Source organism: Dendrobium catenatum, unplaced genomic scaffold, assembly GCF_001605985.2.
Source record: "Dendrobium catenatum unplaced genomic scaffold, ASM160598v2 fragScaff_scaffold_758, whole genome shotgun sequence".
Lineage (NCBI taxonomy): Eukaryota > Viridiplantae > Streptophyta > Magnoliopsida > Asparagales > Orchidaceae > Dendrobium > Dendrobium catenatum.
The window spans coordinates 373,258-384,330 of record NW_021319220.1 but is presented as its reverse complement, the minus strand read 5'-3'; positions in this window follow the sequence as shown (position 1 = coordinate 384,330).

Below are 11,073 nucleotides of genomic sequence, written 5' to 3'. Positions count from 1 at the left end.
GCCATTTTTTGAATTAAAATTTTTATTAGTTTTTTAATCGTGTGGGGCCAAAAAAATTCTAAAAAAAATTGCAAAAAATTCCAAAAAATCCGAAAAAATTTGAAAAAAAAAATCCAAAAATTTCTAGCCTACGGCTTATAGAAAAATTACACATTCTCTTCTTCTCCTCTCTAGTTTTCTTTGAGGCTTTCCGTTATTTTTCAGTAGGTGACTTTCTTTACTTGACTCAGCACCCTTCCTCTTGTACATAAGTTGGAGACTTCCCTCCTCTTCTTTCTTTCTCCCTCATTTTTCTTCCTACTCTAGAGACTTTTCGCTATCTTTCATAGGTGATTTTCCCTACTCAGATTAGCTCCCCTCTTTAGTAAGGGAATTTAAATGGGTGATCACATATCCGAAAGAAATCCTCTAGCTAAGGAAGATCGTCCTGTACACTGACCTGAAGGTTCAAAGAAGATTCACAAGGCGCCGAAGACTGACGATGTTATTTCTACCATCACTAAGGATTCTTTCATCTCCTTTAGGAAAAATTTTTAATTTCCTAATGATCTGGTGATGAAGGTGCCAACAAGATCTGATCGTTCCCATTTTCCTCCACCGGGATATGTGACGGTGTACGAATTCAGTTTGCGAGCGGGGCTGAGGTTTCCACCATCTCCTGAATTGATTGACATTGTGACGGTCTGTGGAGTGAGTTTATCTCAATTTTTCTACAAGGCCATGTCGATCGTAATGGGCCTGATCGTGCTTTCCAGAGACCATGGAGTGGTGTTATCTTCAAAATCTCTTTCTCTGATGGGGCATCTATTTAGTGATGTGCAGGGTCGTGTCTCTTTCAGATCCAAGTGGTTGGATATTTGTACTCGAGACACATTGAAAGGTTGGATTAGCGACTTCTTTTATGTGCAAAAGGATTAGAATCTTAAAGAAAAATGGGGGAAGTTGAGGGAGTTACCCATACCTCTTTATCTTGGAGAAGAAGATTTATTAAAGATTCTGAAGCTTCCTGATTTAGACGCCCTACATTATGAGGTGCATTATTTGAGTAGATATATAGATGAAGAATACTTGTTCAATGTGGGATTATCTACTCAAGCAGGAAGATCGCATGCACAAATGCTAAAGAGGTCCGCGAAAGTTCCTGAGGCAGTTCCCCAAAAGAATCACTCTAAGCGACCAAGGAGTGAAGGAGATTTGTAGGCACCGAAGAAGAATGCAGATGAAATTTTGACAGTTGCCAGCAAAGGTCCTCGCATTTGTCTGTCTAAGTCATACATTCCAGAATATGTTTTGAAATATAAGTGCATTGGTCGTCGACGGGCTGAGGAGATGGTGAGTTCACCTTTTCTTCGTTCCTTATATATATATATATATATATTGAAGGATATATTTTTTACATATTTTTTTTGCTTCATTTGGAACAACATATTGATTTCCAGCTTGAGATGAATAAGGTCTTGGATGATTGGAACAACGAGTTTGTGAAGGTTAAATACCTTCAGGGGGAATACAAGAAAAAATATGACGGCAAAGTGAAGGAGTTACAAGCGGTGGAGGAGCAGTTAGGAGAGTGTAGAGCAGAGCTAGCAAACAGGATAAGTTCAGCCTCCTCACAGAACGAGCGGATGGATCGCCTACATATAGAGTTGATGGATGCTCAAGCGACGATCAACAAGCAGGCGAAAGATCAATGGATACTTGAAGCTGAGAATAAAAGGCTTCAAAGTATGTCATTAGAGAAGGAAGCCCAGCAGTTGCTGTCTATAGTCATAGAAGAGTTCAAGAAATGTTATGCTTTCAAGATAATTATTGAGGATCACGTTCAGGAGGCTAGTAATCATATTTATGATGTGGAGGTAAATGCTTTGAAGGCAGAGTGCATATAGGATGGCTTCATCACAGGTTTTATGAAGGGCGTACGTGTAGTGCAGTGTAAGAATGGAGCAGAGATCGAGGGGTTGACTCCTAGCCATGCTTCTGGCGATCCTTCTTCAGACTCTGGTGGTGAAGAATTAGAAAGTGAGTTGCAGCAGGCTTTTTCTCTGGAGGAGGACGAGGATGATATTGATATCCTGTAGGATTGTTCTGATGTTGTTTGTATCACTTTTGTTTTCTTTCTAGTGATTATATGCATGTTTCTTGTGTTGTTGTTTTCATATAATGTACTTGATGTTTCAGTGATATATAAAAAAGATATTTCTCTTTTTCACATGCATATGAATTTTACTCAAATATTTTGGTAGACTTTTTTGACTTAAGTGAATGTGAGAGATATCCTCCTTGGATATCCTGACCTATCCGAGGCTGTTAATCAAAGCATTTGCTTTGATGATTTTAACCTGTATGGAAGAGGTCGGACCATATCCCCCTGGGATTGATCGCCTAGTGATTGAAATACAATGTAGATTGTGTATTTCTCGAATCATAAAAAAAGAGTTTGAGGAGAAGAGGTAGTATCACGACAAAGTGAACATCACATTACTGTATTATATAAGACAGTACAATAATTCCCTAGTATAATTTAGGGATACAGAAAAAGAGTTATTCCACAATCAACACACAAAGGGTGTACGAAAAACTTGAAAGATACAAAGCATAACTATTCGAGGGGACAACGTAAGACAAATACTACTAACAACATAACATCAAACAAATAGTAGTATCAACTCCTACTGATAGTACTTGCAAAGGTTGCCCACATTTCAAGTTCAGGGGAGCATTTTTCCACTAGCATCCTTTAGTTTGAAGGTTCCAGGATTGATCATAGCCGCCACCAAATAAGAACCCTCCTAGAGGAGGGAGAGCTTATTACGCTGAGGGCCTTTTCCAGCGGCTTTGATGCTTCGCAGAACTAAGTCTCCAATGGAGATAGGTCGAGGTCTCACTCTCCAATTGTAGTGATGAGCGATCCTTTGGTGGTACGCAGCGGTCCTGAGTGAAGCTTCATCTCTTACTTCAGGGTGGAGATCTAAATTTGCTCGGAGCCTCTCCCCATTGTTATTGAAGTCAAAAGTTTGAACTATATTTATTGCTCGGGACTCCGATATCAATTGGTATGACTGGTTATGTACTAAAATAGAGGTTATACAGGAATGCCAAAACAACAGACTATATTCTTCCACAAGAATTGCTTGGCATTTGCTTCAATAATATTTGCCAAAGGTTCTGCCTCTACCCACTTGGTGTAGTAACCCATAGCCAGTATAATGAATTTCTGTTATCTAGTGGCTATAGGAAAGGGTCCCATTATGTCTATTCCCCATTGGGCGAAAGGCTAGGGACTCTACAGCGATGAAAGCTCCAGAGCAGGTGTATGGGTGAGATTACAATGCAATTGGTAGTTTTTGCACTTTTGAGTAAACTCAAGTGCATCATATTTCATTGTAGGCCAATAAAATCCCTGTCTAATAATCTTGTAAGCCAACGCTCTTCCTCCCAGATATTCTCCGCACACCCCTGAATGAACTTCTCGGAGTGCGTAATCAGCTTCTGAAGGTGGGAGACATTTGAGATATGGTCTGGTGAAAGAGCGTTTATACAACTCATCACCGATAATGGTGAAATTTGTCGCTTGTCTTCGAAGTCTTGTTGCAGCCATGAATTCTTCAGGTAGTACCTCATCCTGTAAAAAGGATAAGATGGGATCGATCCAAGACATCTCTCTTGGTTCATCGATTGATTGTATGACCCACAAACCTTGAATACTTTGAAAGTGGATCTCCTCAATACATTTTCTTTTATAAACATCTCCTGTTGTTGATGTAGCAAGTTTTGAAAGAGCATCTTCTCTCGCACTTTATTCTCGGAGAACAAGTATGATCTGATATTCTCTTATGGGGGCTGAGTAACTTCACAACGCTGCAATACTGGGCCAGTTGTGGATTGTGGATATCAAACTCTCCTTCCACCTGAGAGGTGACTAGTTGGAAATCAGTGTGGACTATTAGGTTCTGGACCTCACAGTCAATTGCTAGTCTCAATCTGGTAATGAGGGTCTCGTATTATGTTGTGTTGTTTATTGCTGAAAACTTGAGTCAGAGCCCATACTCAAGGGTAACTTTATACGATGAGATCAATAAAATTCTAGCCCCAGCCTCGAAACTTCCAGAAGCTCCATCGACATACAACGTCTAGCATGGAGGAGAAGGCGAAGCACTTGGTTGAACATCGGATACTATGACGATGCATTCAACTACAAAATCTGCAAGTGCTTGAGATTTAATATCGGGCCTAGGCAAGTAGTGGATGTCAAATTCTCCCAGCTCTACAGACCACTTAACGAGCCTACCCGATGCTTCTGGCTTCTACAGAATACTTTTCAATGACAGATTCGTGTAAACCCTAATTGAATGGGCTTGAAAGTAAGGGCGTAGTTTTCTAGCGAAATAAACTAACGCCAATGCTGTCTTATCTGCTAGAGGATAACGTCCTTCCGTTTCATATAGAATTTTACTGACATAATAGATGGAACGTTGGACAACATTCTCTTCTCGTACCAAGATCGAACTAATGGCTTGGGCAGAAACAGCCATGTATAAATATAACTTTTCTCCAAGTGTTGGTTTAGAAAGTAGCAGCGGAGATGCCAAATACTTTCGTAGCTTTTCAAAGGCTTCTTGCCATTCATCTGTCCATTGGAACCCAGAGCTACGAGCGCCTCTAAGTACCTTGAAGAAGGGAAGATATTTGTCTCCTGAACTTGCTAGGAAACGAGACAGTGCTGCAATTCTCCCATTTAGCCTTTGAACCTCCTTAATATTCTTAGGTGGTACCATATCTCTTAGTGCCTTAATCTTCTCTGGATTAGCTTCAATTCCTCTATAGGTTACCATAAATCCCAAAAATTTTCCAGAAGCGACTCCAAAAGCGTATTTAGTGCGATTGAGTCGCATATTGTAATGCCTCAATAAGTGGAAGCACTGTTCCAAGTCAGAGATATGTTGAGATTTTTAAAGACTTTTTACCAACATATCGTCTACGTATACCTCCATAGTACGCCCAATAAGGTTTTTGAAAACCTTATCATGAGGCACTGATAAGTTGCTCCAGCACTTTTAAGCCCAAAGGGAATCACCTGATAGTAGTATAGCCCTTTGTCTGTTTGAAAAGTTGTCGCTTCTTCATCAGTCGGATTCATCTTTATTTGATTATAACCGGAGTATGCGTCCATAAAGCTCAACATCTGATATTCATAGGTGGTATCGACTAATTGGTTAATACGAGAAAGTGGAAAATTGTCTTTTTGACAGGCTTTATTAAGATCTATATAATCTATACACATTCTTCACGCTCCACTCCCCTTCCGAACCATGACAACATTTGCCAACCAAGTAGGATAGTGCACCTCCCATATAAATCCGGCTTTCAAGAGTTTATCCACTTCTTGTTTGATCACTTGCTGACGATTAGGTGCAAAGTTTCGTTTCTTCTAGATGATCGGTTTGCACGTCGGATTGACTTTAAGAGAGTGTACGATCACTTCGGGGTCAATTCCGGGCATATCTGTCAGACACCATGCAAACAAATCCTAATTTTAATGTAGAAAAACTGTGAATTTTTTCTTCTCGTCGTCTGAGAGAAGTGATCCAATCTGCACCATCTTTGAAGGAAGTTCTTCAGAGATAGATACAGTAATAAGGTCTTCTACAGGGTAAGCTCTCTGAGGGATATCCTCGCTCCAAAGATGAAAATCCTCGATGCTCAGAGTAACTATTGGGCATGGTTTAACCTACCTAAGATAGCATGTTTGTGCTATTTGTTGATCTCCGCATATTACACTGACTCCTGTCGGAGTAAGGAATTTCATCTTAAGGTGAGGGATAGAGGCGACGATCCCAAAAATTGACTAGAGCGGCCTCCCAAAGATAGAGTTGTAAGCTGATTCTGACTTTACAACAATGAACTGAATGGAGTGTGTAGTCTGTCAAAGAAATTCTCCCAATATAACTGGGAGGCTGATTATCCCTTCTGCTCATATAGGTCAATTATGAAATCCATATAAAGGACCTGGAGCAGGCTGAAGCTTTTCTCTTAAAAGACCAATATTAAGAAAAGTTGAGTAGAATATGACATATACGGAGCTTCCATTGTCCACAAGAATTCTTTTAACGCTGTAACACGGGTCCCCTATCCTCGCATTAATCACAAGCGGGTATTGATGAGGGGTTTTTACTCCCTCCAGATCAGAGTCATCAAATGTGATGGAATAATCGATACGAGCCTTCTTTGGAGTTGGGTTCTCATCTACAGCCAAAAAGACTTGATGAGACAGCAAGGGGCCTCCAACACTTGCTCGATTTCACCAACTATTATTCGATTATTCACCGGTGACCTCTATTATTGATTTTTCCCCTCAGCGGAATGAGCTTCCTCTCGGGTAGGTGAATCCCGAATAAACTGTCGAAGATAGCCTTGACAGATAAGTCTTTCAATCTCCTCCTTTAGTTGCCTACAGGCTTTGGTAGTGTAGCCACGACTACGATGAAAGTGGCAGTACTGATCTTGATTTCCTACGTTCGGCTTCAAAGGATGCGGCCATTTCACTGTATCTTGATCTCGAATATCCATTAATACATTTGCTCGAGATGTATTGAGTGGAGTATACTCTTTCTCCTATCGAGGTTCTCATCGTGGCAATGGAGGCCTAGGAGGTATATTGTTCTTCCCTTGCTTCTTCCATTGTGAGGATGAATTATCCATCCCAGGTGCACCCTTGCGCTTCCCATTAGTTTTCTCAAACTACTTTCTATGAGGATTTATGGCTTCATCTGCTGAGATTTGAGATTCCACACGATGAATCAAATCGGGATATGAATGAACGGTGTCGTGCATGAGTGCCGAATAGAAGGGGCCATGATGAGGCCTCTAAGAAAAACCCCTCTCAGTAATTTAGGATCTACTCCTGAAATTTATCGAGCTTCAGTGAAAAATCGCTGAAAATACTCTTTCAACGATTTGCCTTCATTTTGACGGATCCCTGAGAGGTGAGAATAATCCTTAGCAATTCTTCGATTGGCCACAAACTGTTCGATGAACACTTTTGCCAATTTGACAAATGAGGGGATCGATCGGATGGAAGTAAATAGAACCATGTTCGAGCTGCCCCTTAAGGGTGGCCATTTTGACGGATCCCTGAGAGGTGAGAATAATCCTTAGCAATTCTTCGATTGGCCACAAACTGTTCGACGAACACTTTTGCCAATTTGACAAATGAGGGGATCGATCGGATGGAAGTAAATAGAACCATGTTCGAGCTGCCCCTTAAGGGTGGCAGGAAAGACCTGGCAGAGGAGTGTTTTGATTAAAAAAAATATATTTAAGTATATATAGTTTTGCAAAATATTTAATTATCTTTGGGAATATTAAATTTTAAATTTTAATTCTGTAATGGAACTCAGGATTAGGAATGATATATCATCTCAAAAAGGAAAAGATATCATTCACTGATTGGTTCAGATTACAAAACTTTAACTTTATCCTTATTATCGTAGTCAAATCCAAGAAGAATCGTATTTGACCTCGAAAGATCAAAATAGGATTTAATCGAGTATTTGGCTAATCTAATATGGATTGAAGATCATTAATTTCATAATCAAAATTACGATAATAATTCATATATCTCTCCGAAGAAAGAAAATATCAATCATTATCGATCGTTTGAAAATGACGATAATGATCGTTGGGTTTGATTTTCCCAAAGAAAATTAATTAGAGATTTTGAAAAATTGGTTTTGAAAAATTAATTCTGGGTTTCTAAATCTCCTACGAGCGCAAGCCCTCGTAGATTAATTAACCATTCATAGGAAAATCAAAATTTCCTACCCAGAAAAAAACTCTCGAAATTAAATAGCGGTGTAAATATTTTATTTTTAAAGATTTTTCCAAAGTTTGATTATCTAAAGAAGAAAAAGGTTGGAAATTTCTCATTCCGGAATTGGATCAAGGTTAAAACACTTATTTCTTGAATCAAAGAAGAAAGGTAAGGAGTGCGTTTAGGTTTACTGTAATTTACATTCAGAATCGCTCTCAGCCTTATCCTTACGTGTTAGCTTCTTGTAATATTTGATTGAAAGATATTTTAATTCTTAAATGGTCAATTTTAATTAGAAATTTGAGACTCTAATTCCGGAGGTTGATGGTCTTATAGCCGTAGCTTTGCTCAGTGACCTAAGTCTAAATGGATACTAACAAATATGACCCGTAACCTAACTTAGTTGCAATGCAAAACTGGACTTACCCCGCCGGCCTGGATTGGGGAGCCAGCTATACCATCCTAATTCGATTAAAATAATTTGTCAATCTATTGTCTTTTTAGTGAAAAGAGCGGTTAAGGACGTTTTATTTAAAGTTTAGAGAAAGAGTTGGCGCGAACATCTAGAGACTTTTGTCTAATTGGCCCCTTTGTTTATTGATGGGTGCAATAATGCTAAAGGACTATGCATTAAAATTTTGAAAACTCTTTTAAAAATATGTTTTTTAATGCAATGCAATGCTAGTTAATAACCAAATCATATGCTATGAAAGCTTAAAACAGGCTTTAGAAAATAATTTTTTTAAGAAAGACTGGACTTCCCCAGGTCCGGCAACCCTCGTACTCATAGGTCAGACTATCCGGGACTCTACCCGCAGGACGGGAAGGGTCTAAAGCAGGAGGAGAGAAGAATGCAGAAAATATGCATGCGACCCCGGGGTCGATCCCCGGCTAATTCCCTCTAAAATTTGTTTATTTTTCTATGGTTGTTCAGACTCGCTTAAAATCTTAAACTTTAAAGTTACGAGTATAAAAATTTTTTCACACCTCACGAGTCTGCACGAGTCCAGGCAAAAAACAAATCGGGCACACCAACGCCAAAAAACTAACGAAAAGCAGGTAATTTCTAATACGCAAGTCACATCAAACATCAATCAAATTTAATTAAATTAATATTCAAATGAAAAGTTCATAGGCAAAGTTGCTTTGCTTATTACAAACCAGGGTCCCCTGCTGAAAGTAAAGTGGCCGGGCACCACTGACAACAACCCGGGTTCTAAACTAAGGATCAAGTGACTTTGAGATGTTGGGATTTCTTCTCGTTCGTCCATTTCTTCGTCTTCTTCACGAACAATCTTGATTCGTCGTTCTGGATATCCAAATGAAAAGAAACTCCCCTTGAACGGGTTGTTTATCTTTTCTCTTTGGATAGTTGAGGCATCCAAACTTGAATTCTTCCAAAATGGACGAAAACTCTCCCCTTTAGGGATGTCTTTCCCTCTTTGGAATTCAAGTTGGATCTAAACATCCCAACCAAGTCACTTTAAATACAACTCAAAATAATCAATTACATTAAGCAAAATTTGAAAAAGTCCTAGACTCTGATCCTGCAGAGTTATCTCTAATAATCAGCAGTATATAAATAATCCAAGCAGATTAATATCAATCTTCAAGAAGTTAATATTCAATCTTCGCAGTTAATATTCATTCTCAAGCAGTTATAATATTTAAAATTTAACATGCTCAAACAGAGTGCCAGTAAATATAATAACAGAACTTCAAATCAATTTCTAAGCTAACAACCCAAGCATTGCAGTGGAAAGCTCGAAAAACCGGCACACGGCGGAAAATTTTAAACACTCGGCCTAGCCTAAAACTAGAGTTGGTTGTCGCTAGCAAACCATCTAAAAGTGTGTTGGGTAGGGCCGTGTGGTTTGGATATGTCCATGTAGGACAAATGTTAAAGTTGTTTGACGTTCTGATTGGTTGAAAGGCTTAAGGGAAGATTTAAATTTGAGTTTAATATTACATGATTTGATATTGATTTTAAGGTTGATTATGATTTCTGGACTCTTAAGACCAATTTTCAAAATTTAGGAATTTTCTGGATTATTCTAAATCATTTTAATCAGGGTCAAAAATTGGACTTTTTCAATTATGAGTTTTTCTATAAAGTTAATATTTTAATAAAAATACTAGACTTTAATACGATCCAATAGAGTTAAGTATTGCTTAAAAGTCGGATTTTTCTACAATTAGTTATGATAGGTTCGAAGATTTGACCTAGGTTTGACCAATTTTTTAACTTTTTTGACTTGACTGATTTGGGAAGGTTTGAAATTTTTGATAAATACTAGACTTGATTTTGGATTGAATGCAAGTTGAGTTTATTCAATTGGAGTTTTCTAGAAAGTTAGTTTATGATTTTTCAAAGTTTGATGTATTTATGGAATTTTAAATTGTTTAATTAGAAGGGTTTTTCTTGATTTTTGCTTCGCAAATGTAATTCCAAAAACTCCCTTGAAATCAACATCCAAAGGCCAGGAATGACCCAAGAAAGAGCTAATAAAGTGTGTGGGAATTTTTAGAATTTTTAATTATTATTAATTATTTATTTTTTAATTAAATATTGGTTTTCAATTAAAATTTAAACTAAGGTTTTGATTTGATGTCTGATCAAGGGGGTTTTCAATTTTCATTGATTAAGGACATGATTCCCTAGTCAGTAGAAGAGGTATTATTTTGTATTTTTGGATTTAAATTTGATTTATTGTAATTTTTGGAAGTTTTTAATGCTTAATTAAAGGGTTAACTTTTGACTTGTTTAATTTTCTGCCCTAATGAGCTCCAAATTGGGTGAAATTTTAACCTAGGGTTTATAATGTCACTAGGTTTAGTGTTCTCAAAGTTTCACCCCTATTGGGTGTATGTATAATTTTTCTAGAATTTTTCTAATTGACTAGACCTTGTCCTTAATTATTGTTCTAGGTGGCACTAGTATTCAATTGGGTCTAAATCTCTGTTCATCTAACCCTTAGACATACACAAACACACCACAGAAATAGGAAGCCTAAATCTACTAGTTTGGAGAGTTATGAATTCAAAGTTTTGGGTCCAAAATGGACCCAATACTTTGTAAATTCTCTCCACAGCAATCCACTAGACATCTGGGACCTAGAAAAATACAGATAATGTCTAAGATGTCCAAAATTGTTTCACCAAAATTTGAACACCATTTGGCCACTGGATTGAAAGAAAATTGAGAAAATTGGATTTCAAAATAAAACCCCAAATTTCTCAAAAACCAGTGATCAAAATAATGT